Here is a 13,674-nt window from a genome sequence, read left to right on the forward strand (position 1 = left end):
ACTTCCATTATATTTTACTTTCTTGATCCTAAACAATACAAAAAATATTTATCTATCAACTCCCAACTCACAATATCTCCAATGCAAGAGATAAGATGCAATAAAACAAAGAAGGCAAGCAAATATCCAGGTCACCTTAGTTCACTCCTAGAATTTTTTCGGTTATGTTCAAGTCTCATTACTTTTTTTAAAAGTCATGTAAGGATTGGTGATTCATTTATAGAATATGTATGCACTAATGTATATTTCATTTTTAATATGTATGTACAAGTCATTTTGTGGTTATCAGCCATGAGACAATCCAATCCCATTATGGAAATAGTCTTACTTGCAAAAGATGCCAATTTTTCTTTTGAAAGTTTTGAAGAAGAAAAAGTATTTCACCCTGCCACATATTCCTGTGCCTGTTTCAAGCCAGGAACCTTTTCAGTGGTTGTCTAAGTCTCATCCTAATAAAAAAAAATATTTAAAGAATTTGGTGTTGATGGCAGCTCTTTGATTGGTATAGACTCTGGTTAATTAAGTAGATCATGACATTGTTTAGACACCTGTTCATTGTTGAGGACTGTATGTTAGCACCTTAATGCCTTTCATGTGTTTTTGTTGTGTAGCTGTCTGATTTATTTATACCTCATATCTCATTGTATTAATTAACTGAAATAGAAAGTTCTGTGAAATATATTTTGATATACCATATTGAAAGTCTTGCTGTTATTTACAACCATTTCCTTATTATTTCATATATATATTTCAGTTTTTCATTTTAACACCAATCTTAAGGTTAAGGCAAAAAGAAAACAAATGTTGACAAACAACAGGCATATACCATTAGAAGATCTCAAAGTTTGGCTGCACAATAAAATAAAAATTCTTGTTATTTCAAATATTTATATAAAAATCAGTTTAAAACATGCATTTTCCATTTTTAGACTGTAATTGTCATGTTGGCACAATAATTTGAATTTGAATTGTATTATATTCTGAGAGTACTTGTGGTTGAAAAAATATACACGATATTTAATTCCATGTGTTTTAGATTTCTTGAATACACCACTCCCATATAATGACTACATGTCTGTTAGTAATGTTAAGAGTTCTCTCCTGCATGTAATTGCTGTAATTGCTATTTGTACCCAAGGCTTCCTTCATACATTTGCACTTATCCTTCTAAGATGTTGCTTGAATGATAAAATCCTGTAATACATTATCAGCCATCAGACTCTTGGAATACAGTTGCTGTAATAAAAAAAATAAACTGTAATCACAGAGATATGTCTCGCTTTTTAGTAATTTCGATAATGCAAATGTTGAAATTAAAATAGCAACACTTTAACATGTAAGATTTGCAAATATTCAAAGTCAATGAACCATGACTAAAGGTACATGGCTAAACAATCTCCATGGAAATTAAATGTGCCAATGCTAATACAACGCATACCAAATACCATTGACTTATCATAAGTAGTTCCCTTTAAAAAACCTAAACACAAACTAATACATGTAAACTAAGAAAATTTTAAAGTCAATAAACGATAACTGAGGGGGGGGGGGGGAAATAATCTCCATGGTAATGAGATGTGCCGATGCTAATACAACTGCATACCAAATATCATTGACTTACCACTAGTGGTTTCCCATAAGCCGACCTAATCACAAACTAATACATGAAAACTAAGCAAAACTTTCAAAGTCAATAGACCATGACTGAGGGGGCAGGGCCAAATAATCTTCATGGAAATGAGATATGCTAATGCGTATTTAACTGCATACCAATTATCATGAACTTACCACTAGTGGTTCCCCATAAACTGACCTAGTCAGAAACTAATACATGAAAACTAAGCAAAAATTTAAAAGTCAATAGACCATGACTGAGAGGGTGGGGCCAAATAATCTCCATGGAAATGAGATATGCCAATGCTTATACAACTGCATACCAATCATAATTAACTTACCACTAGTGGTTCTCCATAAACTGACCTAATCACAAACTAATACATGAAGACTAAGCAAGAATTTCAAATTAAGTCAATAAACCATAACTGAGGGGGCGGGGCCAAATAATCTCCATGGTAATGAGATGTGCCAATACTAATACAACTGCATACCAAATATCTTCGACTTACTACTTGTGGTTCACTATAAACTAGACCTAATCACAAACTAATACATTGTTGACGCCGCTGTCGTCACCAACGCCAGAAACAGCATACCTATGCCTCACTTTTTGTCTCCGTCAAGCGAGACAAAAACAGCATATATTTTTTGTAAAACATACATCAAATATTGGATTACCAATCAGGCAAAAAATAATAACATCAATTTAATCTCCAATGATTTACCAAACTTACATATATATATATATATGTCGTGTGAACAACTGGATTGGAATATAATAGTTGTTGTTTATCATATTTATTTTTCGTTTAATGTCTTTTACGTAAATTGGAATTGTATTACATCTGTAATTTCAGGACCTTTTATAGCTTGCTAGATGCAGTATCAGTTTTGCTACAGTTCATACAGTGATCTATAGTTGCTAACATTCAGTCATTTGGACTCTGGTGGATAGTTGTCTCATTGGCAATAATACTACATATTCTCATTTTTATCAACATAAATTACCGTAATAATGAAAACTAACTCTATTCATGCATGTGTACTACACATTACCTGTATATATAATATAAACTAGAATACTCCGGGACATCATGGTGTTGTGACTGAAGCAAAGTACCTTAGCCTTATTTTTAGCCTGAATTTTAAGATTTTTCGTTTTGTCATCTAATAATGTCATGCTGGTCATTAGGTGCACAGTTTTCTCTGCTTTCAAAATCTTTCTTTTTGAACCCTTCGACCCAGAACTTGTTAATTATCTGTAGTAATAATTATGTGGAAAACAAATGGGCCTGGAATGGTGTAATTTTTAATCAACACCATTGTCCTATATATATAAGTTATAAATAAAGTTGAATTCTTTGAATCGTCATTTTTATGTCATGCCGGCTCACAAATTGGACCTTGTTATTTTAGTATTATAGATCTAGATTACTAAGTGCTTGTAGAAACACAATTCCTCATTTTTCAAGCCCCTTTCTTACATGTCTTAACCTCATTTAAATTACAATACCAACTAAAAGCTCCAAGGAGCCTGTGTCGCTCACCTGATATTTTTTTTATTTTACAATTGATGCATGAAATAATGCAACCGATATACTTTTGCTTTAGTTTCAAAGATATAAGTCAAAAACTGCATTTTCCCCCTATGTTCTATTTTTAAACTAGATACCCTAATGCTTATTATGGCCAAGTTTGGTTAAATTTGTCTCAGTTGTTTCAGGAAAAGACTTTTGTAAAAGATTACAAAAATTTACGAAAAAATTGTTAAATTTGACTTTAAAGTGCAATAACTCCTTATGGGGTCAATTGACCATTTTGATCCTGTTGACTTATTTGCGAATCTTATTTTGCTGAACATTATTGCTGTTTACAGTTTATCTCTATTATAATGTCCAAGATAATAACCAATAAATTGCTTTGCCGAGCGCAGCTGGATATGACCACAGAGGTCCAACCCTGAACAGTTGGGGCAAATATGGACACAATATTTGCGCTTGATACAGGTCTGAATTTGGATTGCAATTCAATATTTGACACATAATAGGTTTCTGACACAGAATAACTGTAGTCGAAGAACTTGAATTGGTTATATGATTTGAATTTATATTCAAAAGTTTGCTTTTGTGTGATACACTATGCTGTTGCGAATTGACCTCCATCCCCTTTTAAAAAAAAAAAATAAATTTGAAGGATTTTCTTTTTGATTTTGATTTCTGAAATCTTGAGGAGAAAAAATTGTCCCCCCCCCCCTCTTTTTCCAAAAAAAAATCAAAGCACTGTAAGCACTGTAGGCAGTTAACCAAAAACCAAGGCAAACATAATTATGAAAACTGTGGCTATGTTGCTTCATTTTTTTTAAGATTTAAAAGAACAAACATTAAACATTCATATATTGTGCATTTATGTTCATTTAATGAATTAATTATTAAGGCAAATAATTCATATTTTATCAAGGTTTTCAAAAGCAACGCATATATCAAGTATATTTTTAATGGTCATGTGTCTGCAGTGGTACAAGTTCGAAATGATTGCAGTTGTTCTAGTTGATAGTTAACGTTGGTATTAGTTGACTGTTAGTAGTTCAAGTTGACTTAGTACGAGCTTGTAATAGTATGCATGGACTTGCTTCCCTGGAAAGAAAACTGAGTTTGTGTTCTACAGTGCAAAAGTTATGAGACACAAATCAGACAAATGTTTACTACTACGGGGATCAAAGGTGAGGTCTGACTGACCTGCCCATAGTAAATGTAAATGACCCCCACCTTCACCCCAAGTCCATGATGTCTAAGTTTGGAATAAAATGACAGGTGATTATAATAAAGTTGGTCAAACACTCTTGGGCTTGAAAGATATGTTTTCTTTAAAATGAGCCATATTAAAATGAAATTTTTTATAGAACCAGAAATTATTCAAAATATAATTAAGGTAAATTCTTTAAACCTACTCATTTTTTGCATCAATAAAATTTTATAATAAACAAGAAATAATTGTAACAGAATGCTGTTACGAAGTCTCCCAAACAAAGCTGCCATAATTATTCGTTCCCATGGTCGCCTGACATTGGGCAAAGTCTAGTACACATTGATTAGGTCTAGTAAAGTGATATGCATATGTGATGCCTATGAGATTGATCTTGTATGTCATTCAAATCTGTTTGAAATGACGAACAGGAATGAATATGGTTTAGGAGTTGGTATCTCAAACTTTTACAAGTTCTTAAAACACACACAAGAGGGGATGGGGTGACCTTAGGGACTAACCCTATATTTCATTTGATTTTTTATGTTGTCCCATACATGAATATATATATGGTTTAGGGGTGGGGATCTCGACCGTTATCAAGTTTTCAAACAGGAGGGGGTGGGGTGACCCCAGTGACTTCCCCTATATTTCATTTGATTTGTTATATTGCCAAATACATGAGTATATATGGTTTAGGGGTGGGGATCTCATCTGTTTCCAAGTTATCAAACAGGAGGGGGTAGGGTGAACCTTAGGACTCTCCCTATATTTCATTTGATAAGTTCTGCTGTCCCATACATGAATATATATGGTTTAATTTAGAGGTCGGGATCTCGACTGTTTCCAAGTTCTCAAACAGGAGGGGTGGGGTGACTGCAGGGACTCCCCTATATTTCATTTGATTTGTTATATAGTCCCATACATGAGTATATATGGTTTAGGGGTGAGGATCTCGACCGTTTCCAAGTTCTCAAACAGGATGGTTTACAGTGACCATAGGAGCTGCCCCTATTTTTCATTTGATTTGTTATATTGTCCCATACATGAATATATATGGTTTAGGGTGGGGATCTCGACCGTTTTCAAATTCTCAAACAGGAAGTGGTAGAGTGGCCCCAAGCACTCAACCTATATTTCATATGATTTGTTATATTGTCCCATACATGAATATATATGGTTAAGGGGTGGATCTCGACCGTTTCCAAGTTCTCAAACAGGAGGGGTGGGGTGACCCCCAAGGACTCCCCCTATATTTCATTTCATTTGTTATATTGTCACATACATGAATATGTATGGTTTATGGGATCATTATTTTTTTGTATGCTCCAATGAACAAATTATGTCTTTAAGAGAAAGATATATACCTACATATTACACACAAAATCCTTCCCAATTGAAACTTACTGGTCTATTATCACACTGTAACGTGCCACTGCTAACAAAAGTGTGCATGTTTCTAAGACATATTGAAAAAATATTTTCATAATACAAAGCATGTTACAATAACTTCATATCCATGTTGCAATTAAGAATTTTGCAAACAAATCAACCAACTATAGTTTATTTCCATTTTATTGTATGATATCACTTATTTATTTATTGTGTGTCTTGCTTGTAAATGTATAAGTATATATGTAATTGTTAATGTATAATTGTTATCCTCTTGTAGCACCATACGTGTGCTTAAGTTTAAATAAATTGTCTTGTCTTGTCTTGTCTTGGGATCTTGACCGTTTCCAAATTCTCAAACAGGAGGGGTGGGGTGACTGCAGGGACTCCCTCTATATTTCATTTGATTTATTATATTGTCCCATACATGAATATATTTGGTTTAGGGGTGGGGATCTCGACCATTTCAAAGTTCCCAAACAGGAGGGTTGGGGTGACCCCAGGGACTCCCCTGTATTTCATTTGATTAGTTATATTGTCCCATACATGAATATATATGGTTTAGGTGTGGGGATCTCGACTGTTTCCAAGTTTTCAAACAGGAGGGGTGGGGTAACCCTAGGGACTTCCCCCTATATATTTCATTTGATTAGTTATATAGTCCCATACATGAATATATATGGTTTAGGGGTGGGGATCTCATCCGTTTCAAAGTTATCAAACAGGAGGGGGTAGAGTGACCCAAAGGATTCCACCTATATATCATATGATTTGCTTACATTCAGGTATCATAAAATCTAGTTGCACTATTTGCGAAAACAAAGTAAGAAACTTCCAGCTATGTTAACTGACCCTTCAAAATTGAGAAAAAAATTGCAGTAATATGTTTACACTTTAAAAGCATCTTACATGCATTATCAACATTTATCACTGATAAAGAAGATTTATACTGTCACCAGGAACATATATATTGTTAGATATACTGTTCCCAGCTGTCACATTGTATTGGATTTTGACATTAAAATTTGTCAAAAAGTAATTTTGAGTTTCTGTATCAAATATTTTTTTCTTTTTCTTTCTTTTACATATATCTTTTGGTTTCCATTTCTAGTGTTTATATGTATTTACCATGCATAGATGTATTTTGTCACCTGCCTGAAAAAATTTTTTGTAGTTGATCTCCAAAACCCGGAATTACCCTTATCCGCTTCCGGAATCGGACCCGATATTGTAATTGTCTACACGGCATCCATTGTTTTTCAATGTTGTTTTTGTCAGTCAGATACGATTTTACTCGAATTTACACATTACTTGTAGGCGATTATCTGTATAAAGCTAGCGGTTGAACAAAATGAACATCGCTGTCATGAATAATAAAGATGAAAATACGTTTTGAGATCGTTTATTTAGAGACTTTGGTAAAAAGGTTTGCAAAGTTATTTTTAATTTTCTTTCAAGTGAAAGGTCCGTCGGGCGTAGCTAGTAACCAAGTCGAGAGTCCGATTGCAACAGTGGAAGGTCGCGGACCTCGGACCACCGCTAATTTGAATCCCTGCCTCCAAATTGAAAAGATACGAAAATTTCGTCTTCTAATTTGTCATTATTTGAAATTGTCGCCAACAGCATGAACAGTGGAACTTATTAATAGACTACTGACGTAGTTGTAACACGTATTGACGACAAACAATATTCCTACGACTTTTGCCATTTGGGAAATCTAAACTGCTTGTCTTTAAAGATTTTCGGCGATTAAATATTTCATACAATTGTTCTTTGACATCTTAGCCAAAAGCACAGGGGATAATAAACTACATAAGGATTCCTAATGTGCTCTACTTCCTATGTGCAACTTCAAAACTTTTGGGTGGTTCGACGATCATTTAAGGTTTTTTCTGGTCATATTTTTGTAATCCAGAATTAAAAGTATGAAAAAACTATTCAATTAGTTATAAATAACATTATATCCAGCTAGATAATAACAATGGCACGTATTTCAGCATTTATTGGGTAGAACACAAATCTAGGGTGCTCGCATAAGGCAGCTTAACTGCCTAAAAATCTTTCCCTCAGTTATGGTCATAGTTTCAATTCAAATTTCCAAGATGTATTTGAATTACCTCCCTTACACTGTAATTTGTACTTAAGTAATTGTCCATTTACCAGGACACCCTTGTTTTTTCTCACTTTTTTGCCCCCCAATTCCTAAATGGTTTGAGCCATAACCCCCCAAAGCCAATCCTAACCATCCCTTTGTGGTATGGAAACTTGTAGTATAATTTCAGAGAGATCCATACACTGTTCCACAAGTTATTGTCATGAAACTAGAAAAATGCTTATTTGGGCCCCTAATTCCTAAACTGTTGGGACCATAACCCCCAAAATCAATCCCAACCTTCCTTTTGTGGTTATAAACCTTATGTTTAAATTTCATAGATTTCTATTTTCTAATACTTAAGTTATTGTCCGGAAACCAAGTGTCTTTGGGCGACGACGACGACAACGTGATACCAATAATTTTTTGTGGTCGTATAAAAATTGAAAAAAAAATTCTTAAAATTACCAATTCAGGGGCAGCAACCCAACAACGGGTTGTCTGATGCGTCTGAAAATTCAACAGAGATAGATATTCACCTGATGAACATTTTTACCCCATGTCAGATTTGCTCTAAATGCTTTGGTTTCAAAGATAGAAGCCAAAAACTGCATTTTACCCCCATGTTCTATTTTTAGCAATATTGGCCATCTTGGTTGATGGGCAGGGTCAACGGATACATTTTTTAAACTAGATACTCTAAGGATGATTTAGGCCAAGTTTGGTTTTATTTGGCCCAATAGTTTCAGAGAAGATTTTTGTAAAAGTTAACGGACGACGACGGATGCCAAGTGATGAGAAAATGATGCAATTAACAGCAAAAGTAGGCGAGACACTGGGTTCTGCGGAACCCTTACGATTTTTTTGAAATTGCCTTGGAATTCAGTATTTTTGTTATACCATTTGGAAATTAAATACTGTAACAAATACATACCAGTTACATTTATATATACTGTAGCTATAGGATCTCCTCAATATCTTATCCTGTTGTTAATTTCATTTAAACATATAATGTATATAGCTTCCCTTCCACTTACATCTGAGGAGCTAATTCTGAAAATTAAAATTCCTGTGATTATCATATAAAATCTTAACCTGATGCAGTCTGCTTTCCAATAAGAATAAATTAGGAATACAGTTATCCCTTGGCAAAGAGAGAGAAAACAAGTGATATTTTTATATTATAACCAATACTGCACATGGTAATTGGAACATCACTAGTTTTCTGGATTGGATTGTTGCTCACTTTGTCAGGATCTTTTACAGCTGACTATATACTGTAGAAACATTAATTTTCGTGGGCTTAAAATTTCGTGGTTTTGTCTCTTTACAAGATTTCATGGGGATTTAATTTCGTGGTTTCCAGTAAATGGAAGTGATATTATATGTAGGTTAAATTTTTCGTGGGGGTTTTAATTTCGTAGATATATTCTTTCCACGAAATAAACAAAATTAAATCCTCCACGAAAATTTCTGCTTTTACAGTAGTATGGTTTTGTTCATTGTTGAAAGTCATACAGTGACCTAAATTTTTTTACATCCTCTTTGACTAATGGAATGTTTTCTCATTGACAATCCTACCATACATTGTAAGACCTTATTTATAAAATACTAAAAATTTCAATCTGTGACAATAACATTTTATTAATTAAATAAGGTAATCTGATCAACATTATGAAGTAATTTTCAAAACACTCTGTCATTGTCTGACAGCGATCAAAGTAATTTAACTTCTATGACAATGTACAATGATGTATATATGTGCAAGGCTCAAAACTAAGTATTACAACTAAATTCATACATATATCCATATACATTTACAAGGTACTTAAAAAATCAGCGAGACTGATGCATAAAATGTAGGTAAAAAAAAAATACTTTTGTTGGATCCTGCATCATAATTATTTCAAGTTAATGAAGGCAAGTCATAATCATTGAGTATGAATGTCAATAGATACAAACAAGTCACAAAAGTTTCTTGCCATTTGGTGAACACATTTTGAGTTATTGTCCCAAAACTGGAAAATCCCCATTTAAAGTTTTTTAATGTTTTTTGGATATCAACAACTTTGTCAAACATACATGGAATTTTGACATGGAATTAGTTATATCTGCACACAAGAACACACATTTGTATGTGTTTTTTCTGCATAAACATGTAATTCATAATTTATTAAAACTTCCGACATAGTCCCATTGTGCATCTCTTTTTTATGCCCTTGTCGTAACGGAGGGGGCATCAAGTTTTACACTTGTCTGTCTGTACATCCTTGCATACTTGCATTGAGAAATAGGTTTTATACCCTTTTGATATATTGAATATTTTGACATTACACAGTCATACTTTTCTTAAGACTGCATAAAATGACAAACTGTGAAACATTGTTACACTAAATCTGTTGAATGTAAACTGATAGATATTTTAGTTTGGGAAAACATGTTTTTTGCACCTTTTTTATTATAAGACCTATTGATGAATCCAGTCCTTTTTGGCTAATTTTGAAAGTTGGTTCTTATGTTGTTTGCTGTCTGCCATTACTGTATGTAGTTTATATTTTTCATCCTTGTAGGTTACTTTATGGTATTGATTTTGTTCATTGTTTAAGGCTGTACATTGACCAGTAAATGTTTACATCTTTGTCCTTTGGTCTATTAATTGATAGTTGTCACATTAAGGATCATACCTCATCTTTTTATATTTATATGCTAGGTCATTGAAAAAGCTCCAAGGATACAACATAATTTAATTGTTATATATTTGCAAATTCATTCTGATAATGCAAAAACATAAATGGATTGACTTTTTTTCTTATTTTAATGTCCAGAGGCAAATATTTTATGTACTGTGGATTCATTATTATTCGTTGGATACCAATTTTCGTGGATTTCGTGGGTACAGGGAAACTACGAATTTAAATGTTCAATGAATTACAAATTTCCTGTATGATTATATGCAGACTTTTGGATAACCACGAAATTAAATATCCACGAATATGCAAGTTTTCCTCAATCCACGAAAATTTGTACCCACGAAAATAAATGAATCCACAGTATTCTAAACGAGAACAACTTATCATGATCAATTAATAATATAGGCCAGTCTGACAATGCTTGTTTTAGACCCTTTTTGGTCTCTAATTCATGAATGGTTTGGGCAAATACCCCCAAAATGAAACTTAACCTTCTACTTGTGGTACAATTTCATAGCAATTAAAATACTTATAAACAAGTTATTGTCCTGAATTTAGAAAAATGCTTGATTTGGGCCTTTTTTGGCCCCTAATTCCTACACTGGTTGAACCATGACGCAAAAAATAATCCCAACCTTCCTTTTGTGGTATTGAACCTTTAAATCTATTTCATAGACATTCATACACTTAAACTGAAGTTATTGTCCGGAAACCAAATGTCTTCGAACGAGTTGATAGCAATATACGACCTAAAAACTTTTTTGCTGTAGTATACAATATGGTTGTTCTTTTAAACATTTTCATAAATAATCTAAAAGAAATGTAGACCTGTTTGGGATTGCTTGCAATGCAATTTTCATTACATTAAACAATATATATTTCCACGGAATAACTTCTGTAAACCTAAATTTTAATAGCACTTACTTTCTAACTCGTACATTTCAAAGTGACATTATTCCTGTATAAACTGCCAAATAAACAGATCACCGATGTAGTAATAAATCTTAATTATAAATTTAATACTAAACAGAAAACAATGAACTTGCGGAAAAGATGGTATACCGCCAACAAAAGGTGCAAAGGTTTTATTTCTTGGTTTCCTTAAACTGACCTCATCATGAATATCAACAATTTTTTTACGACTATGCCTCTATTGAAAACAGCATGCCTAAGTCACAGCTTCATAACTGTTGTGGCTAGACAAAAAAGAACAAGCGATTAAGAGAGCTTTGAATGCAATTTTCTATAAAAATGACCTGTAAAAAAAATAAATTTGTCACTTCTAACATGGATAATTTTCGAACTTGCCCACAACATTACAAGAATCAAACTTTAAACTCTTTGACCTCAAACTTTTAAAAAAATCTTCGAAACTGCATGTACAGAGCCTGACAAGAAAAAATTATTCAAACATAGTTATCATTTTCATTACATACCTCTCATCACAAAATTATTCATTGACTACTGCTCCTCATATCCACATAAATCAATAGGACAATCTATGACTCCACTATATAATCTAGAAAGCAATGCCTCAAATGAATTCTGTCCTGTTGCTTAGCTTCTCCTACTTCTCAAAGTAATTGTACATGTACTTTCGTTGAAAAAGCTAAAATAAATAATGTTTAATAAAATGAAGTTATAATACAATGTATCTGCCAAAATTGCCTTTAATATTTTGATCTGGCAAAATTGGCTTGCTTTGATCTTTTAAAACTAGACCAACAAACTTTCCCAGAAAAAAAAATGACTACAAAAAAGTATTTAATCATTTTATTAATGTTCTAATCCATCATATAAATTCCATATGACCCTTGAATGAAGGGATGAACAAAAGTGATTACATGTACAGTATATATTACAGGATCTCTGAATCTGACATGATTTATAATGCCAATCTTTGGGGATTAAGTTATTAATAATCATGATACTTTGAAATTTTAAGTCATTCAAAGTTGTTTAAATTACACCAAAAGTTGGACTATTTTATATAAGGTAGTATCTGAGAAATGGACTAAACCAGGCAAGGTTTGGTGGTAAATACATTGTACATGTACAATGTACTTTGTTTTTGGCTTTGAACTAAGTGTTAGTAACTGGGAGTACTCTCAGATCTGAACTTGGTCTTTTTTTGTTGTGGGGATGTGTAAGTACCCACCACGTCTTGTGTGTGGTTTTGTTAGATGTCTTTCTACTTTGTATAGATCTGACGAGTTAAGCCCTTTTCACATCAATATACCAGGTTAGGAGGTGGGTTCGGCACCACAAACTACTAGTCTAGCCCCACCCCATCCTGTACATATTTGTATGTATGTGCCTTTCCCATGTCAGGAGCCTGTAATTCAGTGGTTCAGTTTGTCGTTTGTTGCTGTGTATCATATTTTGTTTTTTTTGTTCTTTGTTTTGTATATAAATTAGTCTGCTAGTTTTCTTGTTTGAATTATTTTACAAATTTGTCATTTTCATTTGGGGTCTTTTATAGCTGACTATATGGTATGGGGTTTGCTCATTGTTGAAGGATGTACAGTGACCTCTAGTTGTTAACTTTGATGTCATTTGATCTCTGATGGAGAGTTGTCTTTTCTCATTAGTGTAAACAAGATTTTATTTTGAAAATAATTAGGTTATTTAAACATTACAATATGACAGTTTTATAAGGATTGGAAAACAAGTGAATTTTCACAGACTTTTACCAATTCCTCTCTTTTCTCATTGGCAATCATACCACATTTTCTTATTTTTATATTTACATTACGTACATGTAAAGTAGATCTTTCATCTCAAGGACTAAACTAGGGAATTTCAAGCTGGGAGCCCAGACCAGATATTTCATAATTAGTTTCTATATGTTCAACTGAAATTTACCTGAAAGTTTAGGGGCCCAGCTCAAAATCTAGGAGCCATGGGCGACTGGGCTCCCTTTAAGTTTTGTCCCTGCATCTTCTGGAGGTGTCCGATTCCTAAGTACATGTACAACAGGGGGCCCTAATTAACAGCATGATTTTGAGTCGGCTAAAAACAATCAGATAGATTATGATACAATTAACAGGTTTCTTTGCAATTATTTTGCAATTAACTAAGCTAATGCAAGAATAAAGTTATTTTCCAATAAATACATAAATTAAATAATAGTAAATAATG

The 13,674-nt window shown here is 33.1% G+C and overlaps 1 long non-coding RNA gene across 1 annotated transcript; it reads right to left on the bottom strand.

Annotated features, from left to right (window-relative positions):
* Positions 1-868: 868 nt before the first annotated feature.
* On the bottom strand, positions 869-12,396 carry LOC127732804 (uncharacterized). Its single transcript, XR_007996438.1, has 3 exons — positions 11,970-12,396; positions 8,778-8,896; positions 869-1,236 (listed from the first exon to the last, which is right to left on the bottom strand). It is a non-coding gene; the product is annotated as an uncharacterized LOC127732804 (long non-coding RNA).
* Between the last annotated feature and the right edge of the window lie 1,278 nt (positions 12,397-13,674).

This window comes from Mytilus californianus, unplaced genomic scaffold (genome assembly GCF_021869535.1).
Source record: "Mytilus californianus isolate M0D057914Y unplaced genomic scaffold, xbMytCali1.0.p SCAF_28, whole genome shotgun sequence".
NCBI classification, from domain to species: domain Eukaryota; kingdom Metazoa; phylum Mollusca; class Bivalvia; order Mytilida; family Mytilidae; genus Mytilus; species Mytilus californianus.